Below are 17,282 nucleotides of genomic sequence, written 5' to 3'. Positions count from 1 at the left end.
TAGACGACTCGCCCTAAGCAATTTGTATTGAGCCTCGCATTCGTAAATACTCGCGAACGCTATTAACGCATGGGGTTCATTAACGTGTTGCGTCATGAATAATGGTTACTAGTCATTATTACGTTCCCCACGGTCACGCGAATGGGCTTCAAGAACCCTAATATCTCCAAAAAAAATCCTTTTCGTCCATTTTAGCTTTGAAAAAGTGCGTCCATAACGGAAAAACATTTACCTCATAATTCTTGTCGCCCTTCATGAGTAAATCATGAAATGTTGCCACGAGATCTTTTGTCCTTCTAACAGCAGACGTTCCAGCACTATTAAAGATATCCTTAAAGATATGTTTTAAGACGCTCCACGTTAAAAATAAATTGAATAAAAGACAAGTTTATATAAAGTAATTAAATCTTATACTTAGATTAATTTTAAATTCTATACCACAATTATTAAGTTATAACGATTTTCTCGCATAATTTTCTCTTTTACGTGTCTAGTGTAAAAAATCACTCCCGGTGCTCCAGGAATTTCGGTTTAGGTACTTGTTTTCGTGTCGTAACACGAATTTGCCTGATTGGTCGCTTGTTTTTGCCACGTTTTCTGAACAAGAACTATGGACCACCGTCGCAAGACTTTATTATTGAGTTTCGCGTTCATCTTGCGGTGTACCGCCGCGGCGACAATTAACTGCGAACGAGTGCGCGCGAGAGGGTGTTGTCGGCCGACTGATTCTTCCGGACTCTGTACCGACGAGGGGATGTTTATTAATTAATGAAGCGCGCGCGATGTGCATGACTTGAATCACAAGCGACGTCCTTCCGCTGGAAAGACACGCCTGTAAACGAAGAGGTCCCAACGTTGTCCCCACTTTATAAAGCTGGTTATACGGAATATTGATAGAAGGAGAAATAAGCAAAATAACACTTTGAAATTGAGTATTGAAAGGAAAATGGCTTGAACTTAAAATCAATAACATTATGAGCGTAAAGATTTAGAAAATAACAAATTGGCGATGTCACAAATTTATCGTTATAATACAAATATGAAATTTTAACAGTCTTTTTTAGCGAAATAATATTTTGATCGCTAAATCTCGATTATACGTAAAATTTTCAATGGACTGATAAGAATTTGATAAACATGGTGCAGCTGGGAATGTTAATGATGTCCGCGCGCGCCCATTCGCGAAGACAAAAAGTCCGACGGAATAAAAGCGAAAAGAGAGCGGGGTCGTGCAGGCATCGGGAGAAAGAAGAGCAGAAAAGAAAGAGGATTGCACGTCGGCGGGAGGGCGGGAGGGAAAGAGGGTAAACGAACAACGGGGGGCGACTGAAGAGGACGAGGGCGAAGGGTAGGCAACGAGATCGATAAACCAAGATGGCGACTCGCATTGCCGCAGAGTACCGCAACCCGGCTCTCTACCACCGGATCATCCTCAGCGTGTAGCTTCCACACACACGCGCATACAAACACTGTTAACGGATACCGGCTGCAGCGTCGCCGTAATCGCAAGACCGAAACATTTCCTCCCGTCGGGTATTCGCCGCGATGCAATATCGTACGCATATTTGAGTACTTAGATCGTGCAATGTCATTATATCATTGTCGAATGTCTGTACGTCTTTTAGACCAAATTGTTCGACTCGATTATCAAAAAAAGTGAAAAAAGACAATTGTGTCAGCTGACTATCAGTGATCAAAGCACGTTCATGATCAGACATAGATATCTGCCTGTCGCTGACTTTTTATTTCTATTTGATTTTTACCAAATATATAAATATACATATTTAATTATAATTTAATTATAATATAGATTGTAATCTCTCTTTTTGCAAAGTTTTATAAATATGACAACTTTAATTACCATTTCAACTATATTTCACATTTTTTGCGTATTTAAATTACATTTCTAATTTGTTTTATCTTACTAATTTTATTTTATTCAGCAACTGTGAGAATTATATTTGTTTATTTGAACATATTCTGAATGTGTTAGAAAATTGAATCCTGTTATTTACACAGAATATTGTCTTTTATCGTAAAATAATATAAAATACTGAAAATGTTGAAATCGTTTAAATAACATTATTAATACAAACTATATTAATCAACACATTTATTGTCGTTTGAAATAAATAATTATTTAGACGTAATAAACTTTAATAAATAACAATTTCAATAAATTAACAAATTTAAATACATTAAAATACATTTTAATAAAGATCTACTAGTGTTTATTAATTGAACAAACAAATATTTAATTTCACAAATAAATAAATGTTTTACTTTTAATAAATTCATAAATTTTAATTCGAATAAACTTACGTGTGGTTTGTATTTTAATAAATACAGAACGCAGAAATAAATTTTCCATCAGCATCTCGTCGGAAAGACTGATTGCAACAATCGTGCAGAATACGCTCCCCTGTGCTACAAACAGTAGTTTTTCCCTGCTCGCTCGATGAATCGCGATTGTACGATCGAGACGAGACTCAGTTCGTCACGGGGGACAAAGCGCGGGGTGAGAGCCGCGGGCATGCCGGCTGTAGTCGCAGAAAATTGAAAGGCTGATGTGCGAGTCGCGAGGAGAACGCACACAAGATAATTCCGCTCTGTCCCGTCCTCCCCCCCCCCCCATTCGTTGCATCCGCCATCCGTTGAATGCACTTCACGAATACCTGCAAACACCTTCGATCTGACTGCTCCCGTGCTTTCGTGAGAAAAATTTCCGACGAGATAGTCGCCGTACTAACATTTCCTCAGACACGCGACTTCATGTTCTCCCCTCGAAAAGAGATTATAAGGATGATAGATAGCGGAAGATAAAACACGAGGTTGTCGGTCACTTAACCCTTTCATGGTTATACACTGCCGTGGAATGCGGAAAGGTATACATAGTATACATTTTTCATTAGTGTATTATGTAATTTAAATATCAACGTATATATTATCGAATATATTTATCTAATTATATAAAATTTCAACTTTGCGCTTGTTAAAATATACAACTGTTGATTGTTTTTCTATCTAAAAAATCTACGATTTTAATTCAATCGAATATATTGAAAAAGTGGGGAAAAAACAAAAGTATAGTTACAAAAATAATTTTAATAGCCGATTAAAGCTGACGTAATGAAGATAAGCTGACATGCGAACGATTCATATTGTTCGCAACAAAAATAACAGCAAGCGTATCGATTCAAAAATCCATTCAGAATAACTATGCCGCGGAGTCTAATGAAAACGGATGCGAGCGAACGCAATAGGATCTTCATTGAACGAACGCTATCCAACGGGCATTTTTCTCCCCAGGTGCCTGTGTGCCACATCCTCCCGTGCCTACCGCCCCTTTGTAATTCCCCCGATTACTTTACTATTTCCATCCCCCGTGTTCATCCATATTCATCCTCTCTACGCCGCGCTCCACTTCCAATGAGCTTCCGCAACCTCGGAAGCGATCAGCTCTCTCGCTATCGATTCGCATCACCTTCGATTTCGCCAAGTCAAGAGACAGTCTTCTCAGAGAGGGGAGAGAAAAAGAGAGAAAGAAAAAAAAGATGAGGAAATCGTCATCGAAGCAAGCGGACTCATTACGAGACTCGGATTGAGAGATTTCGACCGATGCAGTGTGAGAGAGTATTTACGAACGTTTTCAGAAGCACACGTTTATAAAGTCGCATCGAATTCTCCGGAGAAAACTGTCCAACTGCAGTGTCAATCATAATTCTAAAGTTGCAAGAACGAACTTACACCTGGCACGTGTCCGTGCAACTTGCGCGCGACAATTCGCTCCGATATCAGCTGAGTAATATATACTGTGTGTTCATAATGTACAATGCTTCTTTCGGATATAGATTTTCCCCGAAAATTCAGTTTCGATTTTTCCCCGACAAAAACTTTAATTAAACATACATTTTGAATTTCAACATTCAAAAATCTGGTAACAAATTAATTTTGAAATTAGCAAATTAGATTTTATTCTATTTTCTTATTATCAGTTGCGTTTCGCGAACTGTCATAACGCATTCTATTTTGAGAATAGTTTTCTTAAACAAATTTATCCTTTTTTGGCAAAAGTTTAATTGAAGCGAGATTTTTCAGCAATATTTTGAATTTCTACGTGTCAAACACTTCGATAATTATGCAATAATTAAATTAAATTTAAGATAGATAAATGAAATGTTGCGTTTTGCGAGCTACTAGAAATAATGCTATCTTGTAATTCGCTATTTAAGAAATCTCGATTATCTCTATGAAGATGCATTGTCCTAAACAAGAAAGAACACTCGCACCCCCTTCAACACCCCCACTTTCTGTCGCGTGACTAACTATACCCGTGACACGCGATGCTGCGGTTGTTTGCCGGAGAAGCTGTTGACTCCCCGAGCTTTGCCTTCGCTCGTGAAAAAGGAAATACGAGGACTTAATCCTCGACCATCGCGGCTGAACACGGCTAATTCAAAGATAAAGCGTACGTATCTTTCACGTATCTTTTCGCTATATGTAATTCATAGTACATTCATTCATGATAAAGCTTTGCATATTCACGCGTCACGTCATAAAAGTTCTGCTCTTGTGATGAAAATGTTAACAAGTTGGAAAGTACTCAATCTTTCCTTGTCCCCGTAATGAATCAAAACAAATAGCCGTAAAGTTTCAAAGCCACTAAAAGGATAATAAGCTGAAAACAAGTTGCTCATCTTTCTTCAAACTTGCCGAAATCATCGCGGTTAGGACACATTGGGGTTAAATTTTCCTTGACCCTTGTAAGAGTAACTTTCCAACTTGTTCCCGCGGCTTCCGTCATACGTCTACGTTATCGCGTTAGACACTTCATCTTGCCGCGAGATGGCTAAAAGACGTCAATAACGACGGGAGCGAGCGAAACGTTCGGCATAAAGGGGAATAACACGTTGAAGAGACTAGATCAAACATCAGATCGCAAAGAAGGGCAAAGAACGAGCGAGCAAAGCGTTCAGGGACGACCTAAACCGCGAGTAAACACATTTCCTGACGTCACTCGGGGTTGTTCGAGGTCTTCGAGGTGACATAAAGCAAGTGGAGCACGTGAGTATATTGAGAGAAGCGACTCGGTTTCAATAGACTTGCATGTGCGCGCGCGCAAGGGGTAGTTTCTGTAAAACACAGCCTCGGGTATGAATGCTCCCTTTCATATTTCGCGTTTTTACCGTTACTTCAGCGATCCCATTCACTTCCCGAAGCGCTCTTGATTCACACTCGCAAATAATGTCGGGATTAACGAACGAGCCGGAGTTGGTTATTTAGAGTAAGATGTTAAGTACGATTTCATTGAATTCAGAATACAATAACAGAGTGTGCTATTCATGAAACAGTATGTTAAACGGATTCCCTTAATTTAATATAGTTATATTAGGTAAATACAGTATAAAATAATGTAAACTAGCGTTAATATATCATATATCTACGCTTGTCATTTAAAGTCAAAAGTTCAATTGCAAAACCTAATTGTCTCTTCTCTTTCCATCACTTTACACCTTCAAAACTATCGTTTTCTGAACTTTAAGTTCGTCAGAAGTGAGATCAAAATTGAAGTAACGAATTTTGGGGCACCCGATGTGGGACATGTGCTGCTATAAAAACGGCTATTGTTTCAGTGGATAAAATTGGTATGTCCGATCAATGGTGAAATAGGCCTGAAAATCGCCCGTGCGATTGGCTGGAGTGCCTACGAGAGTAAGAGAGAGAAAGATAGATCATTTATCCAAGTGGAAGCGTCGGAGTTTTTCACGAGGTGGTGCCCCGGCGATTCGAGCAACGCCGGTGACAATATGCATAGCGCGAGAAGCGTGGGTCGACACGCGAAGGTCGCGGAGCCCGAAAATCCATAACCATTCCTATTACGGTCGGGCGCGGAGTTGCGCTTGCGCTGAGGACCGCTCTTCTCGAAGAAACGCAGGCTAATGGCCCGTCCGCGACGCACCGCATTTTTGAACAATTAGAAAAGTCATTTGCATGACTTCAATATTGAAAAACTCGACAATTGTAAAAATAAAATAAGCGTAATACTGGTACAAAATTGCACGTTCGCCTTTGTCTTTAGCGATGAGATTGAAGTGACTGTTAATTAAAATAGGTTTTTTAAATTTTATCTTTAGAGTATACATATTACAATATCATAATTATATCGTGATTAATCCTGGAAATTTTTCGAAAATTTTTCGACGTTTCGAATGATTAATTAGTACACAGTGTTCAAAAAATTATGATAAAATTTCTTGTCAATATAGCAAGCGCGATAGTGATGTGAAAAAATAAACGTCGTCGTCACTGATTCGATTCAACGCGATTGTATTAGCTAATTAGGAACAGCCGCATGTGACAAAGGCTCCACTCGACACACTTGAAAAAAAAAAAGCGAAAAATGGATATAAAAGAGGAATAATCCAATTAAAAGACAGACGAACACGTTGTTTTATGGAACTCCAGGCACCTTTCGCTTTTTATTCGTGAGCGCTTGATTAGTTCTATTAATTAAAAGACGAATCGAGGTACTTCCGATCACACGGAACAGTTTCGTTAATTAATTAGTCCGACGTAACGAAAGTAATCCGTTAGGTTTCACAATCACAATTATAGAGCGTTGAAAAAAGATACTTTATCCGAGATAATATAAAATTATTTTGTGAAAAATTGAGAATTAATTAATTCTTATTCTTTCTGTGTTAATATATAAACTTTCGTGTATTATCGCCATCAAAAAATTACTACTAATCAAATTTGAAAAATTTAAAATAAATGAGAATTGAATTACATTCTCTTTCTTTTTCTCTATCTCTCTCTCTCCCTCTCTCGCTGTTACAGTGTTCAAAAAATTATTATTTATAAAATAAGAAATTTAAAAATAAGTAAAAGTAAATAAATTTAGAACTAATTTAGCGAAATATAATGTAAATGTATCATAAACTCATGTGAAATCAAAAGATGAATTTTATTTTCTCAACGGCTTTCCCTTCGACAAGCATGCGATAACGATAACTCGTTCGATAACGATCGATGTGAAGGTGCATGTACCGTTGTTCAGGAGGATGCAAGCCCGGGCTTTAATTACTAGCTCGACGAGCACGTCCGAGGTGTCACCGTGAGATCTTTCGCGCGCGCCGCTTCTAATAATCCCTGTCAGTCGGTAATTAATTACTTGCAAAATGATAACGTTACTCCGCATCATGTCGCGGTGCATCATCCGTAACTTCAATAATAATCTACTCGCTGACACGCTCGAGATCGGCCTTCACGTTGATCGATAGACAAGCCTTAACGTCGTGAAAACGTATCGACTTCCAAAGTTTTAATTTTTTAATTTATAATTAAGTTTTCATTAACTTATCATAAAAACGTATCACATTATATGAAGCAGAGTCGCATATTTTTCGAAAATTTGTTAGAATGAAATTAATTGTGCGAAAATAAATATCGTAAATAGTATTCGAGCGTCCTCTCCACAGTCTTGTGACAAAATTGCGGAATTGTTTCCGTACAATTGCGTATTATTGAGCACAGTAGGCACGAAAAAGGTACTCACCGATTCAGGACGCCACGAAAGATCCCATGTTCCTCGCCGTTGATCCCTGCAATAGAAAGTCAGACGTTAGTCTAAAATTAACGAGACACTCGAAACAAACAAACACTGAAATCGAATAATTACAACAGATCTAAAGGGAGAAGGCGTGGATTCGTTCCTTTGTTCTCCGCTGCGAGTATCGTGATCAAACTAGATGGCAAACGGGGAAAAGCTCTAACGAGAATTATTTGCGAATCCAACGAAAACCCTCATTTCGAAGAACAACTTGACTCTTCCACAGGGCTGCATCTAAAGATTGATGCAAAATTACAATATCCTTTCATCAAATATATGCAAAGAGATACTTTTCTTTTGTTATATAAAATTTCTTTCTTTTAAATTGTCAACAATTGCTTCGCATAAAAATAACGTGTAAGAGTGACATCGTTGCAAATCAAATAGATAATCAGATTTGAAAATAAAATAACCATATATTTTACATTAAGTGCGAAATACGTGAAATATGGTCATCAACCACATAAATCCGACCCTGCCACCTTGACTTTCGCAAATCCGCGGGGACGCGGTTGTTCTCGCGGGTGCGGTTTCCCCGCGCCTTCGATTCGACATACGGACGAATGGCTCCATCGGGAGGAGCAGAATAGTCCTGAAGAACCCTTCTTCGCCCCACAGTCCTTCGCGGCCCTCGACCAAACATTGCCGTCGCGATGCATCGTCTAATTGAAAACGACGTCCCGGGCAGGAGCGAGGGTGGAAGCATGAATACGCGTGAGGAATACCGAAGTCCTGCTGAAAGGACGAGGGGTTCGGAATAAAAAGAATGTATCTCTCGGTGAAACGGCATATCGAGCAAATTGAGTTCCGTCACTATGTACCTTTTTTCACCCTTATATTTACGTCGCAACTCCCTTGTTTGACATATGATTAATTACGAAAATTGGACATTCACACTCCATGTTTTCAGCAATTTGAGAAAAATAACTGTTGTTACGACAATGAAGAAAGCAATGAATTTCTCGCTATTATATCTATGATTAGCAAACGTGGTTATCGTGTTTTCACAATTAGTCAATTAGAGAAATGAAATCTGTCTAAAAAAACGTCTTATTACAAAACAAGCTAGAAGATTATTATCTCTTATAGATAAGATTAAATTTCGACGAAAGAACTTTGCTTTTTTAACTAAAAATAATTCAATTTTAAACTTTTAAATAAATAATTTATTAAATTTTCTCATACTTTTATATGTTAAAATAAGCACAATATAAGAATGAGCAAAAATATTTCCCTAGCATTTTACTTGCATAATCCGTTATTTCAGTGTATTATTACCCGAAAGTCATATTTTTCCGTGAAACATGAATTTCAACTCCGATTTGTAGTATACGCGTAAATTAACCACGCAGACGACAGTAACGTTCCGCTAAGATGGCGCGACGGTGGTAATTAATTGCAAGCTGCGGCGAGAATGTGATTTGCACGCTCGCTAATTGCCAGTAGGATCTTACGGCTGATAGAGATAACGGCCGCCGATCGATAGATTCTCGAATTCCAATCTTTTCTTTATGTCTGTCAAATATAATAAATATCGTAACAAAATTTTAATTTCCGCCGATTGTCAATGATTCCTTACGTACGCGTTGAAATATTTCTTACATACTTGCTACGTTAATTTAAACAAATGCCGCGTGTTATATGTATCGCAAATTCGTGGATTAAAAATTACTAATATAATTAGAACGATAAAACATACCCGACGTTAATTAAAGTTCAACTTTTGTTTGCAATTTTCGGCCGTAATTTCGCAATTGCATAATTGCGCGTATCCGTATCTGTGTCGACGATTGTCAGCGACGCACGTGGACAGATCGGCGCAATCTGTCGCTACGACAAAACACCGGCGCGAGAGCCATTGTCCAATTTAACCGAGAGCAAGTACAGAAGGGCTGCGGGACAGTCGGGCGTCTACCCTTTCGAGAGAATAAGCTATCCAGCATTGGAGCAATTATTTGGATTGGCGTGCGCCAAGTGCTCTTCCGACAAGCCCCACAAGATAAGTATAATTTAAAACACATAATATTGTAATAATATATATTCAATAAAATATGCCAAAGCAAAACATTGTGCAACAATATATATTTAAATAATAATTTTGGAAATAAAAGATTTCTTGCACGATGACTGATGAACTTTAGAAATGAATAAAAAGAATTTCAAGAAATAAAGTTTATGTGTCTTGACTTTAAGCTTAAATTTAATTAGCAAAACTTTGCGATACAGTTTGCGAAATATTTAATTGCGAGTGCTAAAGCGGTCGTTTCTAACTTAATTTCTTGTCGTTCGCTTATTGCTTGCTGCTTGCCTTCCATTCTTATTCCTGGCCGTGTATATACACCGTAATGGAAAACGACAGAAACTTCGGTTAATGACTGCGATGGTCGCCGCGCGACTATGACGCTGAATGTGTCCGCTATAAAAGTTTCGTGGTAATTAACTCGGTTCGGCGAGATTAACGAGTCTTTGGAAAGAGATTACAGAAGCCCACGTGGAACAATAGTCTTTTCCTTAATTAAAATATCGCAAATCGTTTTAATTTTTACGTCACGAGTAACAGTAAATTCTGAGAAAAACTTAATGACTAATCTGCGGCAACAAATAAAAAATGAAAGGAGGAAATAAGATGTCATTCGTGAGCACTTGTCATTTGTATGAGCAAAGTTTATATATACGCGATGCTAAAAAAAAAACGGAACAATGACAACAAATAAGAATAATTTAACAGAGAGAGGTGGTTTAGGTAAATATATTATAGATGTGCAAAGAAACTATGTTGACAAAATCGTGGGCGTTGTATCAAATGCTATTCCGAATACGAAAAGGTGAAAAGTCGATTTCAATAACCTCATTTCAATAAGCTCATCTATTATTCATTGAACAGATCAATATAAATAAAAAAATAAATTTATAACTTTACTTTAAAATTTACAAAATTTAAATTCCTAACAAATTTGCAGGAAAAATTTTAAAAAATATCAAGATTATTATATGTGACGTAAATGTAATTTTTATAATAATATAATAATTATCGTTATTAAATTTTTAGTTGCAGTTATAAATTTCCGTGTATCATTTTCGCCACCTCAAGAGTTTGAAATAAATATGAGATCTATTATAATTTCTGCGCTGATTCCTCGCAATCAATAATCGCGCGTTTACGCTCGCGCGAAATTTCGAATCGATAGGATATCATATCCAGGTATAATAACTGCAGTACGCAAAACGGGACAGAAATAAAGCGGGACGCAGCTTCTACGGACACGACAGAAATCCTATAAAATCCCAGAACCACGATTACTCGCTGGAAAAGCTCAACGGAGTGATACGAGTGCGCGAGGGGGCGAAAGGTATTTAAATATGGATAACCGAGCCTGCTCAACCCCTTCGTGGCCGAGGGAGGCGGATCCGTAAATAGACTGTGGACCTGTGAAAGACGAATATAGTCCGACATGCACTTTAAAGGCAGATCCCAAAATCAAAAGAAACATGAAATAAAAATCATTTTCATTTATTAGACTTCTGTGATGAGAGAGAAAGAGAGAGAGACTTTTTCGAAATTGTAAAGGATTAAATATCGGGAATTAAATACTTTTTGAAAGCTTCAACGATAAATTAAGCGATAAAGACCTAAATTTTATTTTTAAATTAATTTTTTATAGGTTAAGCTTTCAAAGAAATTTAATTGAAAGGTTATTATCTGCAAAAATTTAATTAAAGAAATAAAATATCTCGTTTACGCTTAGAATGTTTCAGAGCAAGTTCAGGCAAATTCAAAACGTTTTATATTAAAAATTAAAATTAAAATATTACGAAAAAATGCCGATTATTGTTAAATTTGTTTTTAAGAAAGAAATAGTGTATTTCTTGCAGAGTCTATCTCGAAAAACAGAAACAGTATATTCAGGATATTCTAGGAGTAATGTTTTCGAATGCACACACACACACACACAATTCTGAGTATATTGAATATCCAACGCACGCGGAATAAAACATCTTTTCGAAAAATTGCATAAATTTTTCTAGGAGTAAAAGCTAGATTACTGTTTTTGACATTTCGTGCATCGCGATCTCTCTTAGTTTAGTTTGCAGCGTAGTGTTTTTCAACATATATATCATGACAAAAATTCAAATATATCAAAAATATCAATATAGTAAAGAAAAATATCGTTGAAAATGTTTTTTCGTTATTATAAAAAAATCTAGTCTTTAATAAGAATTAAAAATTTCTTCAACTATTAACAAATTAATTTTTAATATTCTGATATCATGTCACAGATGTTATGAAATGTTAAGAGAGGCAGTTGGGAAACACTGGTCTACGATTTTATAATTTTTCCATGTTCCTTGATTAAACGCGCGGCATGGCGCGACTCGTTCGTCTTCAGCTTGTTTTACGACTGTTTCATCTCCGAGAAGATGATTTACTTGCGAGCAGCGCTCTGGGATTTTAATAAAATGGCACGTAAAAATCTCACCTCCCGTTCGCACGCCTAAACAGAGCAGCCGCTTCACCGTCGTTTTTAATCCACTCCGTAGAAAAGAATACGTAAAATAAAAATGCGGCAAATGGCAGCGAAGACGACGAGAAAGGGAAGTTTGTTTCCTTCCGGAATAATACCTCTGAGAGCAATTGGAGAATGCAATGGAGAATAACGAAAAAAAATAATGCATTAAAGATGTATAAGTAATATTGCTAAATATAGTAATTTTCAAGTACTTGATCAACGTAAACTTCAAACACTTTTTACAAGAAAATATAAAAGAAATTATACAAAAAAAGTCATTTTAGAATATTTTAATTCACAATTATCAATTTTTAACTTTTAGCTTTCAAACTTTAGCATTTTTTTTTATTGCATATTAATCTCAAATAAATAAAATTTTATTACAGAAAATTTTATTACTAGAAAATAAATCTCAAATATAAAAAAATAAAGCATTCAATATATCAATAAATATGCCAAATAATTGTTATACATTTACGCGATAGAAATATTATTCATTAAGTATGCATTATAAAAATGCATAAGATATGCACATATAATATTTTATATATTTTTATAATAATCACATTAAATTTTAAATATCTTATACATAAATGATATTTATAACATGATAACTGTAATAATTCATCTTTAAACAATCCAAGATCAAATATTGAGCACCGCGTAAAGTCAATCTCGTTGAAAGAGGCGGAGAAGATTTCAACGAAATAATGTAGAAGATCCTGCGAGAAAGGCGACAGAACTTCCACCGAGCTACTTTGCCACAAAACTCGAAAACATGCGTAAAGTTCAGCGCGATGTAACGCGAATCTCGCCGCTTTTGCATAGTTCAAGCTACCTTCGTAAGCTCGTCTAGTGAGCAAATAGCGAACTAATATTCGCTAACAGAAAAGTTAATCAACAAAGTTCGTGGATTTCAATATTTTGAATAGCTCTTAAAGTTTAAATAATTTTCAAGATAAAATACAAGATGCCGCAGCTTTTGTTTCATTATTTTGCAAGCTCTTTAGATTCTATTTAAACTCATTAGAGAAATATTCAAATTTATCAAAGAAAACAAATGTAAAATATACGGAATAGTTGAGTGTTATTTTCCCTAAATGTTATTTAGATTTAAAACTAATTTTTATTAAATAAATAAATTAAAAAAATTAATTGCAATTAATCTTCCAACTAAAATAAAATCTCAGAAATTACTTACTTTCAAAATTATCAAATTTATATATTATTCTTATATTATTATAAAAGTATATTAATTTTTATACTTGTTAAACACCGGTAACATCACCGTTCTCAAAATAAACAAAAATCAGTTTCCATTTCAATAACTTTTCTTCTACTTGAAAGACTTCTACGTGCGTAAAAGTGACCAACCTATCCCGAATCCACGGTCGTCTCTGTTATCGTCGATGGGTTCGCAACATTCGCAACGACGAGTTTGTTCTCTCTTTTTTTTTTCTCTCTTTATCCCTCGTAATATCTACGGCAATCTAAAATTGAACTGCCAACCGCCAGTAGTGCAACGCGCCTATCGCCGCTATCTTCCGACTTTTTTCCACGCTCGCCTTATCTGCGACCGCGTGCTTTCCCTTGTTTATCCAATCTTTCACGCATCGCACCCCTGGGAACTACTAACGTCCGGACTATCCGTTAGTTTATGTCTCGCTTTGTCTCCCGCAACGACACATTCGTTATATAACGCACGCCTCTATTAGTACGATCTAGAGCGAATTGGCGTGAATTGTTCTCGCAAAACTCAGGAATACAAAATATGTACATATGTACATATGTATATATATATATATATATATACATATAGAGTGTCGCAATATTCGCGAATCAGAATACAATAAAATATCGCAAAATATAAAGTAAAAAAAAAACAATTTGCAATTTTTATTCTAAACAACAGTTATTAAAATATAAAGATTTAAAGCTAGTCAATGTTGTAAGCTGTATTGCGCATATGATAATGCTTATGATTGCATACCTCACATTTTTATTGACACTCGTCAAAGAATTACATTGCCATTTGTTTATGCACATTAATTCACAATCAAAATATTTTATGAATTATATACATCACTGTGTAATGAAATGCACGAACAAACATTAATACAATCTTTTGTCTATATCAACAATAAACGCGAGCAAACATTGAAACAAATTCGATTCAATGCATTAGCGTGCACTGATGCAGTTTGAAACCTGTTGTACATTTTAATATACAGGATATTTCAGACCAACCTTATTATCTGTTATAATAGCAAATTCCTAAGATAATTTAAAAATAAAAATTTGTATACCAAATGTCGAGGCTGCAATAGTTTTTAAATAAAACGTGTTTCAAGTTGATTGATTAGAGAGATTGTCAAAAATTCACACGCTCAGGCACGTCATATATCGAATTTTATATCTTTACTATATGAGAAATTTCAGAAATCTGTTGACGGGTTGTAGCTTGACACTTTTATATAAAAATTTGTCTCCAAATGACTTCAAGAATCTGCTATTAACAGGTGACACAATTAGTTTGAGACACTCTGTATATATTTTAATATAAAATTTGCAAAGATTTTTATTAATTTTTGTTTTAGTATTATATTTTGATTCGCGAATGTGTGTTTGTATAAATACATCTTGTATATTTCGAAATCCATTTGATGGACAGAGATTTTTGATGAATTCAATTTGAGTCCGTAAACACCTGAAAGTACTCATGATGTCGCGACATCCAAAGAAGCAATAAAGCAAAGAACATTGGCTTCCGACCATTCTTAGAACGCAATCATGGGGCTTCGTCGTTTCAGTCTGACAATGTTCGAGTACTCTTCGAGTAAATTCATCTTCTAACAAAGGTTGCGGTTCAAGACAGCAAAAGCAGAAGTCAATGTGTAGAGCGACTCACGGAATGTGAACAAATAGCTACTCAATCAATGTGGTTAAGGCAATAAGAGTTTAATATTTCAAAGATATCATTTAATGTTCTAAAAAATTTTCCAAAGTGTTCTATTCTTTGATATTTTAATTGTAAGTCTAGTGTTTTCTAGTCTAAGCATAGTGGCATAAAAGTTTCTTGGTATTCTAAAGGCTCTAAGAGTATTCTATTCTTAGTACTTTAAGAGTTTGAGAAAGCTTACGCATCAAAATTCGTTTTCTTAGTGTTAATATAAAGATTGTGTAAATATAAGTTTAAATTTGTCACAATTAACGCTAAACAAACAACCAAAATACTAATTAAAGTAACGAAAATGTATTCTCTGATACATTTTTAAGAATATAATTACATAATTTTGTTTCTATGCTAATTAAAAATATGATATTATCATGTAATTATTTGCATAAAAATTTAATATTTAAATGCTGTTCATTTTATAACAAAAGTATACTTAAAAGTATAATTTTAAAATAATATATAATCATAATTTTGATATAATATTGATATATTCGTTTTTCTAGAATTCCAAAAATTTTTATACGCAGCTATTTTAACCATCAACAAATGTTATTACAAAGTTTTTACATTAGCATAACAGCCAATGTGTATGAACTCATATTATTTCAAAAACTTATATTTTCTTTGATTTGATGACCACTATTTATTTAATCGATAGAAAATTGTAGAAAAACTGTTAAAATTAAAGCCAGAATTATTAATAGTTTAAAAATTTCTATGAAATTATACGTTAGCTTCATATGCACTAATCAACTGTATCGATTGCAACGTTAAACATGAGAGACACACACAGTCAAATGCAAATGAAGCAATCACTCGATATCGGTAATCAGTCACTGATCTTGTAAGCAAAATCAGCACTTCCCTAAATCGGTAAATATCCAAAATTATTCCACACGTCGCGATCTTGACGAGACGCACAAACGACGAAGATTTTTGTCGGGAACGGCAAGAATAAAAGAGAGGTAGCAAGAACGAGGCTGCGGAGATGAAGAAAAAACCGCGAAATCTCTCAAAGGCGAGCGTGAAATTCTTATGGGAGATTCCGCTTCAGTCGTGAGCGGAATCTTTAAGTAGTGAGGTGCGCGAAAATATCCGCGACGCACAAATTTAATAGGCGAAACCTGACGGAAAATGTCCTGGACCGCAAGGATAAACTTGACGAAAACGACGAAGAAAGGGAGAGGAGGAACAAGAACCCCCGAACCAATTTATAAGCCAAAGAGACGTAAACGACCGAAAGACAGAACAACGTCACGTCCCCGCTCACTTGCTCTCGTCTCTTTGCCCCCTTCGTTATCCCGTCGCGAAATTTACAGAAATAGATTCCTCGCCGGTGGTGGTCGCGACCGCGACATTGGATTATACGGTACGTGATATACGCATAATCTAAAAAATATCGAAGCTGAATGTATGAAAAACCAGCGCACGAGAATAATATCAATGCGAAATAATACGTGCTGAATTTAATATTTTCAATGTAATAATATCACGTAGAGGAATTATCTGAATTTTCCTCTCTAAAATTCTTTTATCTCGTATTAAAAGTTTTTCAATGGAATAATATGGAATTTTTTAATGGGATAAAATAAATAAAATTAATAATTAAATGTAACAAATGTTATTAACAATGCAATAAACAGATTCACTGCTTTTTTCGTTAAACGTCTGCTAAATTAGAATTCTTGAGCAAAACAAGGAGATGCGTGATTCGCGTGTGTAGTTTTTCATCGCGTGACCATTCCATCCTAAGATAATTACGAGCGCGTGGCAAGAAGAAAATTAATACGATTGCGTGTCAAATGAGAATCTTAAGGAAGAATCGCGACAACTCCTATTCAACACGGCTATTTCATTGCGGAATATGTAGATAATTGAACAATTTTACGTCAACGTGTAGAATTTGAGAAAGTAAAATTTGAAAGATTAAGTTATTATTACTGATAAATTAAAAACTGGTTTTTTCATACTAAAAAACCTATTATTGCATCGAAAACATTAAAAATCACAGTCCAAACAAAACATTCTGAGAAATTCAGAATTTTTTCATGTTTGATGCACGAATTGTTCGCGATATATATATTTTTTTTATTATAAATTTTGCATACTTTTTTAAATTTTGATATTAATTTTGATCTTTATAGAGCATGTATTTGGTAATATTATTCGCGTAACGTGCATATAGGTAATAAGGACGAGCCCTTAA

General features: G+C 35.3%; 1 protein-coding gene across 3 annotated transcripts in view; it reads right to left on the bottom strand.

Moving 5' to 3' along the window:
* bsk (mitogen-activated protein kinase dJNK) overlaps positions 1 to 17,282 on the bottom strand; it is a 140,736-nt gene that overhangs the window by 116,894 nt on the left and 6,560 nt on the right. For all 3 annotated transcript variants that reach the window (XM_067359119.1, XM_067359123.1, XM_067359125.1), the window contains exon 2: positions 7,559 to 7,604. The gene's annotated coding sequence lies outside the window, so the exon portion shown is untranslated. The remainder of the gene's footprint in view (positions 1 to 7,558; positions 7,605 to 17,282) is intronic.

The sequence above is a fragment of the Linepithema humile genome, chromosome 7 (assembly GCF_040581485.1).
Source record: "Linepithema humile isolate Giens D197 chromosome 7, Lhum_UNIL_v1.0, whole genome shotgun sequence".
NCBI lineage: Eukaryota > Metazoa > Arthropoda > Insecta > Hymenoptera > Formicidae > Linepithema > Linepithema humile.
This window is presented reverse-complemented; position numbering and strand designations above follow the sequence as displayed.